At 37.8% G+C, this 12,199-nt stretch overlaps 1 long non-coding RNA gene across 3 annotated transcripts in view; it reads left to right on the top strand.

Moving 5' to 3' along the window:
• Positions 1-12,199, top strand: part of LOC123516478 — a 33,133-nt gene extending 20,934 nt beyond the window's left edge. For all 3 annotated transcript variants that reach the window (XR_006678199.1, XR_006678198.1, XR_006678197.1), the window contains exons 4-5: positions 9,224-9,417; positions 9,851-12,199. This is a non-coding gene — a long non-coding RNA (uncharacterized LOC123516478). The remainder of the gene's footprint in view (positions 1-9,223; positions 9,418-9,850) is intronic.

The raw sequence follows: 12,199 nt of genomic DNA, 5'->3' as shown, positions 1-12,199 counted from the left end.
TACAACTAGGTAAATACAACTAGGTAAATACACACACACACACACACACACACACACACACACACACACACACACACACACACACACACAGAGACACGGTTGAGGGCGGACGACTGGCGCAGTTCCGACGATCAGCTGATCTTCACTACACCTGTTGTATAGTATTTACAGTGGCCTTTTTTTTTTCCTCCATGAAATCAATTATTAAAGAATAATGAGTGAAAAAGATATTCCATCCAAATGCAGACATGAGAATAGAGAAGGGCTGATGATGACTATGTTGGTGAGGGAGAACGCGATTCAAGGGTTCGATACGACGACAACTTCACTACTTAAGAGAGTGTCAAATATTGAATGTAAACTAGATAAACTGATAAAGGAGAAGATGGAAATGAAAGAGAATAAAGAACAGGAAATGGAGTTTATAAGACTGAGAGAAAGGATAAGAAAAGTGGAAGAAAATGAAGCTAGGCTAAGAGCGGAAAATGAAGAATTAAAAAAGGAAGTAGCTAACTACAAGAAGCAGATGGAAGAAGGACTCGGTAAAGCCGAGAAAGAAAAGGAGAAGCTGAAAGATCTAGTAAACAAGGAAGAGGAAAGAGTACAGAACGTGATTAAAAAAGAAGTACAAGCATGGAGAGTTCGAGATAAGAAAGATAAGGCCGATTTTCAGGAGGTGATTCAAGAACAACTTAAAGAAAAGAAGAAAATATGACAAACAAAATGATAGGAGTCCTCAAGACAAAAGAAAATCTAGTTAGAGAAATTGCAGAAAAAAAGAAGTGTAGTCGTATTTGGAATAAAAGAAAAAAATATAAAATATAGACCAAAAAGAGAAAAAGAAGAAATGAAATCAGTCAAAGACCTACTGAAGAATCTTAATGACGAAGATAGGCAGAACTTGGAAGAGGAAGTAGAAGAAATAAACAGAATGGGACCATATCAAGAAGGAAAATGAGACCAATTAAAATATTACTAAAATCACAAGCAGCAACAGAAGAAATATTATATAGAACAACAAAACTTAGAGAAACAGAAGGCTGCAAGGATATCTATATAAAGAAAAATAGAAATGAGGAAGAAAGGAAGAGATACAATGAACTGGCAGCAGCAGTAAGGGAAAAGAATAATGAAAGGTCAGAAGAGGAGAAGAAGGCATTTTTTTGGAGAATTCTGGGAGACAGGATAAGGAAATGGTATATAAACGAGAAGGAAGAGAAAAAAGTGGAACAAGTTTAACTAAAAATGATAAAGGCAATAGACTAAAAATGATGTATACGAACATAGACGGGGTTTTATCAAGTAAATTAGAATCAAGAGATTACATAAGGAAAGAAAATCCAGATATTGTATGCCTGGCTGAAACAAAACTAAATAAGGCAATCAAAATAGACTTGGACAATAGGTATAATGTATGGAGAAGAGACAGAGTGGGTAAAGGAGGAGGAGGAGTTATGATTATGTTAAGGAAAGAGATAGTGATAAATGAAATGGAATGTGGGGAAGGAAAAGCAGAAGTATTGTATATTAAGATGCATATTAATAAAAAAGAGAACAATCATTGTAACATATGTGCCACCAAAAACAAATTCATGGACCAATCAAGAATATAAAGACATGATAGATGACATAATAAGGAGTCTAATGAGAATCGTTAAAGAAAGGAGAAAAGTGATATTAGTAGGAGATTTCAACTGTAAAGAAGTGGACTGGGAAAATTATGAAAGTGGTATGGGGAAGATGCCTGGGAGAAAGATTCTTGAACCTAATGATAGACAATATGATGGACCAGAGAGTAAAGGAATGCACAAGATTCAGAGGAAACGACGAGCGGCGAGATTGGACCTAATTTTACAAGGGTATACAAATGAATGATGATATAAGATATAAGTGCCCATTGGGAAAGAGTGACCATGTAATATTAGAAATAGATATAGAAGAGGGAAAGGAAGATAGAGACGATTCATACAAAGGAGACCGATTAAATTACAGAAAGGCTGATATTGAGAATCTCAAGAACTATTTTAAAAACAGACTGGGAGGAGATGGAAAACTCAGAGACAATGCAAGACAAATATAACTTATTTTTGGAAATATACAAAACAGGAGTCAGGGAATATGTCCCAAAATATAGACCTAAAGAAGAAGGAAAGAAAGATTGGTTTAATGTAAGGTGTGCCAAGGCAAAGGAGAAAAGAGATGGAGCATGGAAAAGGTGGAGGAGGAATAGGAATCCAGCAAATAAGGAAAAATTCAAAGCAGCAAGAAATGAATATGTTGAGGTGAGGAAGGAAGAGGAAAAGAACTTTGAAAAAGACATTGTCGAAAAATGTAAGGAGCAACCAAAATTGTTCTATAGATTCATAAATGGAAAAATTAGGCAAAAAGAAACAATAGAAAGGTTAAAAGGAGAGAACGGGATGGTGGAAGACCCAAAAAGTATGGCAGAACTATTAAATAAAAAATTCCAGGTGGTCTTTACTAAGGAATCCAAATTTGAGAGGCCACAGAGTAATAGAAAGACAATCTATATGAAAGAGACTTAGTAACCAAGCTTGAAATAAAAGAGTTAATGAAGGAACTGGATGAAGAGAAGGCAATGGGACCGGATGAAGTCTCAGGCAGAATACTGAAAGAATGTAGGGAAGAACTAGCAAGTCCTATATACAACATCATGAAATGCTCAATAGAAAATGGAACAGTACCAGTAGAATGGAAAAGAGCCGAGGTGGTTTCCATATATAAGAGCGGAAGGAAAGAAGAACCTTTAAATTACAGACCGGTATCACTAACTAGTGTAATATGCAAGATGTGTGAAAGAATAATAAAGAAACAATGGATCGAGTTCCTTGAAGACAACAAATTAATATCAAATAGCCAATTTGGTTTTAGAAAAGGACGGTCTTGTGTAACTAATTTATTGAGTTTCTATTCTAGAATAGTTGATAGAGTACAAGAGAGAGAGGGATGAGTTGACTGCATTTATTTGGATTTAAAAAAGGCATTTGACAAAGTGCCACATGCAAGATTACTGTGGAAGTTAGAGGAGAAGGGTGGCTTAAAAGGAAGTACATCGAGATGGATAGAAAATTATTTGAGGGGGAGAGAAATAAGGACGGTAGTTAAAGATATGAAGTCAAAGTGGAGAGCAGTAGAAAGCGGAGTGCCACAGGGGTCAGTATTGGCACCAATACTTTTCCTCATTTATATTAACGACATGCCAGAAGGAGTGAACAGCTACATAAATTTGTTTGCAGACGATACAAAACTGTGCAGAGTTATAAAGCAAAAGGAGGATTGTGAAATACTGCAAGAACACCTAAATAAGATCTTGGAATGGAGTAAGAAATGGGAAATGGAATTCAATGTGAACAAAAGTCATGTCATGGAAATGGGAAAGAGTGAAAGATGACCTGTGGGAATCTATAAGATGGGAGATGGAGTAGAACTGGAGAAAGTCAAAAAGGAAAAGGACTTAGGAGTGACGATGGAAGAAAACAATCAACCAGTAAGCCATATTGATAGAATTTTTAGAGAAACATAATTGCTAAGGAATATTGGAGTAGCATTTCACTACATGGACAAAGAAATGATGAAGAAATTGATAAGTACTATAATAAGACCCATATTGGAATATGCAGGAGTAGTGTGGACCCCTCATAAAAAGAAACACATAAGGAAATTGGAGAGGCTACAAAGAATAGCTACAAGAATGGTTCCGGAATTTGAAGGGATGACATATGAGGAGAGACTAAAGGCTATGGATCTACCAACCCTGGAACAAAGAAGGGAGAGAGGAGACCTGATACAAGTTTATAAATTGATCAACGGAATGGACCAAGTGGATAATGAGAAACTGATCCTGAGAAAAGAATATGACATCCGAAGCACAAGATCGCATAGTAAAAAGCTGAGAAAAGTAAGATGTCTGAGAGATATTATAAAATATAGTTTCCCGCAGAGATGTATTGAGACGTGGAACAGTTTAGATGAAGTAGTGTCTGCAATGAGTGTGCACACTTTTAAAGTAAGATTGGATAAGTGTAGATATGGAGACGGGGCCACACGAGCATAAAGGCCTGGCCCTGTAAAACTACAACTAGGTAACTAGGCTAAATTATAGACCAGTATCGTTGACTAGTATATTGTGCAAGGTATGTGAAGAAGTAATTAAAGCTAAGTGGAGTGAGTATCTAGAAAGTGAAAACATTCTGAGTGAAAGACAGTTTGGTTTCAGAAAAGGAAGATCGTGCGTATCCAATTTATTATGTTTTTATTCAAGAGGGACTGACATACTACAACATAGAGAGGGATGGGTGGATGCTATCTACCTGGACTTGAGAAAGGCCTTTGATAAAGTACCACTCAATAGACTGATGTGGAAACTAAAGAAGATTGGAGGAGTAAATGATAAACTAGCAAAATGGATGGAAAATTACTTAGTGGGAAGAGAAATGAGAATAGTGGTGAGAGGAAGGAAGTCCGAGTGGAAGAAGGTAACCAGTGGAGTTCCACAAGGGTCAGTGCTTGGTCCCATCATGTTTTTTATTTATGTTAATGATATGCCAGTAGGAATTGACAGTTACATGAACATGTTTGCGGACGATACTAAAATTCTGAGGAGAGTAAGGAATGTGGAAGATTGTAACAAGTTACAGGAAGATCTTGGTAATATATATGAGTGGAGTAAGGAGTGGCAGATGGAATTTAATATAAACAAGACCCATGTTATGAAAATGGGAAGAAGTAGATGCAGACCAAACTGGGATTACAGGCTGGGTGATGAGAAAATTAAAGAGACCAATGAGGAGAAAGACTTAGAGTAACTGCAAAACACTTTGTCACCGGAGAAACACATTAACAAGATTTTTTGGAAAACATATAACATGCTTCAAAATATTGGCCTTGCGTTCCACTACCTAGATGAAGGAATGATGAGGAAGATATTATGTACCTTAATAAGACCCCAGTTAGAATATGCAGCTTGTGTCTGGCCACCGCATATGAAGAAAAATGTGAAGAAGGTAGAAAGGGTACGGAGGCTGGCAACAAGGATGGTACCAGGACTCAAGGAGTTAGACTGAGGAAGCTGGGGCTGACCACATTAGAAGAGAGAAGAACAAGAGGAGACATGATAACTATGTATAAATTGGTGAACAAGATTGACATACTGGACAGAGAGTTGATAAAGGTGACCATAAGTAATCATCTCCGAGGACATGGAAAAAAGCTAATAAATGACGTGAGAAAATACAGTTTCCTGCATCGTAGCATTGATAAGTGGAATAAACTGAGCAGTGATGTCGTGTCAATCAGATGAAAGAGAGATATGACAGGAATGGACAAGGAGACAGGACACAAAGAGCTTAGCTCGGGCCCTGTAATACACAAATAGGTAAATACACACACACACACACAAGGCCAATAAAGATACTACTAAATTCACAAGCAGCAACTGAAGAGATATTATATAGAACTACAAAACTTCGGGAAACGGAAGGCTGCAAGGATATCTATATAAGAAGAAAGAAAGAGATACAATGAACTGGCATCAGCAGTAAGGGAAAAAAAATAATGAAAAGTCAGAGGAGGAGAAAAAGGCATTTTTTTGGAGAATTCTAGGAGACGAGATAAGGAAATGGTATATAAGAGAGAAGGAAGAGGAAACAGTGGATCAAGTTTAACTAAAAGATATAAGGGCAAGAAACTAAAAATGATGTATATGAACATAGACGGGCTTCTATCAAGTAAATTAGAAAAGATTACCTAAAGAAAGAAGAACCGGATATTGTATGCCTGGCCGAAACAAAATTGAATGAGGCAATCACAATAGACATAGATAATAGATATAATGTATGGAGGAAAAAAGACAGAGTGGGTAAAGGAGGAGGAGGAGTTATGATAATGTTAAGGAAAGAGTTGGTGGTAAACCAAGTGGAATATGGGAAGAAAAAGCAGAAGTACTGTATATTAAGATGCATATTAATAAAAAAGAGATAACAATCATTAGAACGTATGTGCCACAGAAAACAAATTCATGGACCAATCAAGAATATAAAGACATGATAGAAGACACAATAAGGAGTCTAATGAGAGTCATTAAAGAAAGGAGAAAAGTGTTATTAGTAGGAGACTTCAACTGTAAAGAAGTGGACTGGGAAAATTATGAAAGTGGTATGTAGGAAGAAGCCTAGGGAGAAAGATTCCTGAACCTAATGATAGACAATATGATGGACCAGAGAGTTAGGGAAACCACAAGATTCAGAGGAAACAACGAGCCAGCGAGGTTGGACCTGGTTTTTACAAGGGGTATACAAATGAATGATGATATAAAGTATAAGTGCCCATTGGGAAAGAGTGACCATGTAATTTTAGAAATGGATATAGAAGAGGGAAAAGAAGATAGAGATGAATCAGACAAAGAAGACTGACTAAATTACAGAAAGGCTGATATTGAGAATCTCAAGAACAGATGAATCAGACAAAGAAGACTGACTAAATTACAGAAAGGCTGATATTGAGAATCTCAAGAACTATCTATTTCAAATATGTTAACTGGGAGGAGATGGAAAACAACACTGAGAGGGTGCAAAAGAAATATATTTTTGGAAATATACAGAACAGGAGTCAGGGAATATGTCCCGAAATATAGACCTAAAGAAGAAGGAAAAAAAGATTGGTTTAATGCAAGGTGTGCCAGGGCAAAGGAGAAAAGAGATGGAGCATGGGAAAAAAGGTGGAGGAGAAATAGAAATGCAGTAAATAAGGAAAACTTAGACAGTGAAAAAATTAATATGTTAAAGTGAGGAAGGAAGAGGAGAGGAACTATGAAAAGCCATGTTTGCAGTCGTTATGGTCAGCCATGTGAACATGTGCTGGAATTACCTGTGACCTGGACCTCCTACTGTTAAGAAAAGTTGATACTCTTATTGCGTACTGTCTACCTATTGATCATAAAAAGTGGTCCAGTTTATATTATATATTATTATTATTTTGTTGTTAGATACATAGTTTATTATCTAGCTATTATTATTATTTTGTTGTTAGATACATAGTTTATTATCTAGCTATACGGCCATTAACAGCGGAATTAGCTATTGCTTTCACAGTCGTTTGACCCACTCTGGTTTTCATGTCCACATATACCAGCAATTGTATTGAATAATATTATTAATGTAATATATGTATGTACATACTGACGTATGTAACTATTATACATACCTATACGTATGTAATTACAATAGGGAAGAAATTAAAGATGGTGTGAATAGGGGGTGAAGAGGGAAGCAGGGAAGAGGGTCATGCGATACTGGGGTAGAGAAGGAGTGGTCTGGGGGTTCTTCAGGGTGGTGGTGGTGGAGGGGTTAGAGGAGTACGCCACACTCGTCCGATTCTGTATAACCACCTTTGATATGATGACTGGATTAGCCGTAATATCACTCAGTAAACTCCTCACATAACACATATAGCACTGTGGTATATTAACCATAAATTACAAACGGATGTTCAAGGTAGTGTGTTGAAATATCATACTCATCCAACGATTCATTTAGGACAGTGGTTCCCAAACTATCTTACCTGACGCCCCCTTCTTGCTTCCAGTAGACCCGCACGCCCCCCCCTCCCACTTCCTCTTTTGCTCATGTGAACTTATTTTATTTTATTGCATTTATTTCTTAGCATTGTTCAGGAAAACAGATATCTGTTTGTATTAAATTTTAATAATGAAAGCCACTCAAACAAATAATAGTACATTCCAGAGAGACATTTTGATTTTATTATTCTTATAATCTATTAAAACATTTTTTTTAGCAGATGACTTCACGCCCCCCTTGAATTCTCTTTACGCCTCCCTAGGGGGGCGCGCCCCCCAGTTTGGGAACCACTGATTTAGGAGATATCTGCAAAAAACACCGTTTGTCCACCGCTGAAATGTATAGTAGTCTCACAATGGTGCACTATTGGCAGCACCATTGGCAGAGTGGAGCCGCCTTTCTCCCCAATCAAAGCCAAGGTACAGTTGGTCATCACACACACAAGACAGGAGAGTCCAGGGAATGCTTCTTCACACTGAAGTATGGTGTCAAAGATGTCTTGCTCAGTGGTGGTGTCATGCAGCAGGACAGCTTGCAGGAATTCCTCACATACATGGAGGTCAGCAGTTATTCCACAGATGAAATCAGTCAGCAGGACTGTCTTGTGTTAGTGATCATCTTGTCAAAAGTGAGAGATAAGGCAGGCAACAAGGCTTGAGTTGTGGGTCTTGAGTGGGTCATGCATGTTGTCCGATCCAAATGTGAACTGCGACAGATGAAAGGCTAGTGCTCTAAAAGCTGGAATATTTCTCTGGACAGGCTGAGTCCACCATAGCAACAAGGCATTATTTGATGAAATAATCCCATCCATGAGTAGCTTTATCCAGCAAGCAAGGAGCCAGGAGACACCACCTTCAGTAGTCTGCTTGTGGAAGTGCACAGCTGTTGTCTGACAGTCTAACCATCGCGTCATTCCTCTCCGCAGCAGAAATCAGTGCAAAGTTTGACGATCGGTACTCTGTCTTTCAGTGGCAGCACACATTGTACACTTTCAGGACAACCACAGTCTTGAAGCATAAAGAAGCACCGGGCCTGTGCACAGTGTTTGAATTCCAGTCAGGGTTGAAGGCTTGATGCTCAAGGTCCACTTTCCTCCTCTTCACATGAAACTGCAGACATGATGAGCTGAAAATAAAAGGAAGTGGTTTAATATAAGTAATGTATCAGCAAAATAATTTGAGCTTATCAAAGTGATTATAATTAGCTGTTATTCAGTCCTATAGCAACACCTCAACAAAGGTTTAATTATTAATACTCTCCAAAATGCATCACCTATGAGAAAAAATAATAAATAAACAAACCATGGAACCTTCGAGGAATTTGTATGAACCCCAGGGAGAGATAAGTCATTATTGGATATAATACTTCATCCTGGAGCAATTACTAATAACCCAACACAGCATCCAGCGTTAACTGAGAACCTCTGATGAGCTGCATCACTGAGTGTGGCGACAGTAAAGGTTGTTGTTGGTTGACCTTTAACAGATCGATTGTCATGCAGATGCCTGTTTTCAAGGGCAACAGTCATTGGGTGACACAAGGCTAATAACTCACCACTACTGGTGTGATAATTTCCTGGTCTACTATTTTATCCAGCTTGCCTTTCATTTCCTCCCTCCATGTGACAGGTGAAGAGCATCAGTGCAGAGCTGAATCTCCACGGGGTGGCTGACTATGGTGTTAAGTCACACTATCACCAAAGTCTCCAGGATCCATCCACTAAGAATTCCTTCGGGTGATTCTGATGCATTTCCTTAATCTGACTTATGGCAACAGTGGTAGTTATTGCAGGACAAGATTGTAATGACGCTAACTGCAGTGGGTAAGTAATCAGGATCAGATGTAAAGCACAAGCATCATACCAGGAAAGCAAGGCATCATCAATGCTGTGAAAGACAGTGATAGTCATGCAACATGATTATCTTTGATTGTCATCCTACCTGGCTAGCAATATCTCCAATCTTTACATTTTCTGCCTTGGGGTGATCAGATTTGGCCTCATTCTATCTTTGTGGAAGTAGATTTGCCAATGTTGAATTCTCCTGGGAAAACTTTAAGACAAAAAAATGAAGACAGAACAAAGTAGTGTCCAAAGATTTCAGGGGCATACACATCTCCCCTTATTACTGCCTGCAGGTTACTGAAATCAGTAATACTCCAAGGCATAAACCCGAGTGTTAACATTGCCAGACACCACTACGTATTATTAAGTGTTGGAACTTAGAGTTGGCATTCATTTTCCTTTTATGTTTCAGTGGAAGGTGTGAACTTCATCTGCCAATACAGTAAGGTATATAATGAAAGGAAGAGTGTAGCACCATGGATGCAAGAAGTATAGTTAGACCCTTCCTCTGGAGTATGCAGAAGGGAGAAGAATTCTGTGGAATTAAGGTTTAAATAATTCTAATATGCACAGTTTAAGTTCATAAAAACTACACAACAAGCATATTCTAGTGAAGAAAAATTCAACATGTCCCATAGAAAATAAATAAACTTAGTAATGTGAAAACATTTTTTTCCTGTGGCTGGTTAGATTTCACCTTGGTGGCCAAAATAGATCTGGATGGTTATTATAGTCCTGCCAACTCTTCTCAGACCAACGAAACACTTCAGCCCCTCTCCATCACACAGCTGCATCCTCTGCTATCTCTATATGTACCTCCATTTTAATGCTAACTGCATGTCTCCCCTCTCATGGCTATCTTCCACCCTTATTTTGATTCTAACAATCTGATCTTGTCAACTGCATGCCTCCCCATCTCCCATGGCCTTACAACACAAAACTAGTCTCACCCTTATTTTGTTTATTTCTCTAAAGCAAAAATTAACCATTTTTTATATTTCTCAATCTTACATCCCTTTTACAAGTACAATATAGTACTCCCTATCTCATTCTATATTCCTCCTCCCTAAGACATAAATGTTCATGAAAGATCTCAAGATGCTTACCCTCCCAACTTTGAATAATCCACTTGGCAAGGTAGTTTCCTAGCATCAAACACCTTCCACTTTCTCATCCTCAAGTCCAGTTCTCTCATACCTCCTTAGTTTGTACCTATGAATAAAACAGATAGGTGTCCTCTCCCTTTCCCATGCACATCTACCAGTGTTTTATCATATTCAATCTATATACATTTTCCCCATCTCTATCTCACTATTTCTCGTTTTTTACACCAGTTTTCCTTTACTCCAAAGATTGATCTTTTCTCCCTTTCATCACATTTGTAGACCTGTACACATATTAGTACACTAATATTCCTACCATTATGATAAATTCTATCAGTTAAGCTTTCCACCATTCAGTGCCTCTCCACATGCCAACATGTCTTTACAAACCAATTATAATTACCTGTTACCATCATGCTTTGTCTGAATGCTGGCATCATGATGGAAAACTGGAAACAGGGATATCAGTGCTACTAGATTTGAAGTACTGCAAGATACTGAGGCAATGTTGGATGAGGATGGTGAGCAATTCATGAAGTCTGCAACTATAGTACATGCTTCTCCCACCCTTCCTCACTGCATGGCTGCAAAAGAGAGACTCATGTGAAGCATTGCACATTTACTATTATGGAACATATTCTGTACTTTGTTTGCAAAAGGCACTAGTTAAAGTTGCACAGATTTATTAGTGAAATTTATGGTTAAGTGACAAAGGTTCCAAATTAACAAGAAATATTCATGCAAAGCTATTATAATAATCTCTCTGGCCTCTAAAAATAGTTATGGTAAGAGCATTGTGTTTAAGAGTACAGACCTATGTCATGCAGGTCAGCCGTGTAGTCATAGCATTTGTCAACCTGTCATTAGTGTAAACTGCACAAACTACCTGAAGACTTGGTGGCAGGTTTAAGGATTTAAACTAAGTCTAATTTCCTTGTTAAAGGTGAGTTCACATGTGTCAATGTGCAATGGAAATTGCAAGTCACTAGAAGTATCGCCTGAGCCCTTCTAGTTGGAACACATTCACACATAGCGACTGAGAAGTATGGGCTGGTTGGCAATAAGTGAAGGTAAATTAACAACTACCCAACAAGAAGTCTTCCTCTGGTGATAATGATGATTGTGATCAAACTAAATCACCCCAAGTATTAAATCCTCACCAACACCACCCTGCATAAAGGGAAGCATTTCTTGGAGAGTGCCACGGATCTCATTGAATGTCAATTTGCATTATCTTTTTTTGCTGTACAATTCATTTTGAAGATCCCAGATGTGCCCTTTCTCTCTCACTAATTTCAACATCATCTCTACATCTGGACACAACATTTTTAAACCTTCCTCCATGACATCAACATAAACAAAGTTGCAAATCAACTGAACAAGACCAACATATTGGTCTTGTTTTGCAACTGGTTTTTCCAGTTGCTAGACACCAAAATTCAGTTGGAAACTACCAATTTGCAATTTCAGTTACAAATTGATGTGTGAACTCACCTGTACTATCTGCATCTAAGATGATTATGAAATATTCCACCGGTCATTACAACTTATGATCTTAGTGTATGTAGTATATATAAATTTATTAATTCAATGCTAATGTATATTCAGGATTGTATTATGGTTTTGTTGACTCCATTTTAGAATTTACACTTACAAAA

The sequence above is a fragment of the Portunus trituberculatus genome, chromosome 41 (assembly GCF_017591435.1).
Source record: "Portunus trituberculatus isolate SZX2019 chromosome 41, ASM1759143v1, whole genome shotgun sequence".
NCBI classification, from domain to species: Eukaryota; Metazoa; Arthropoda; class Malacostraca; order Decapoda; family Portunidae; genus Portunus; species Portunus trituberculatus.
The sequence above is the reverse complement of the archived record's forward strand: the minus strand, read 5'-3'. Positions and strand labels throughout refer to the sequence as shown.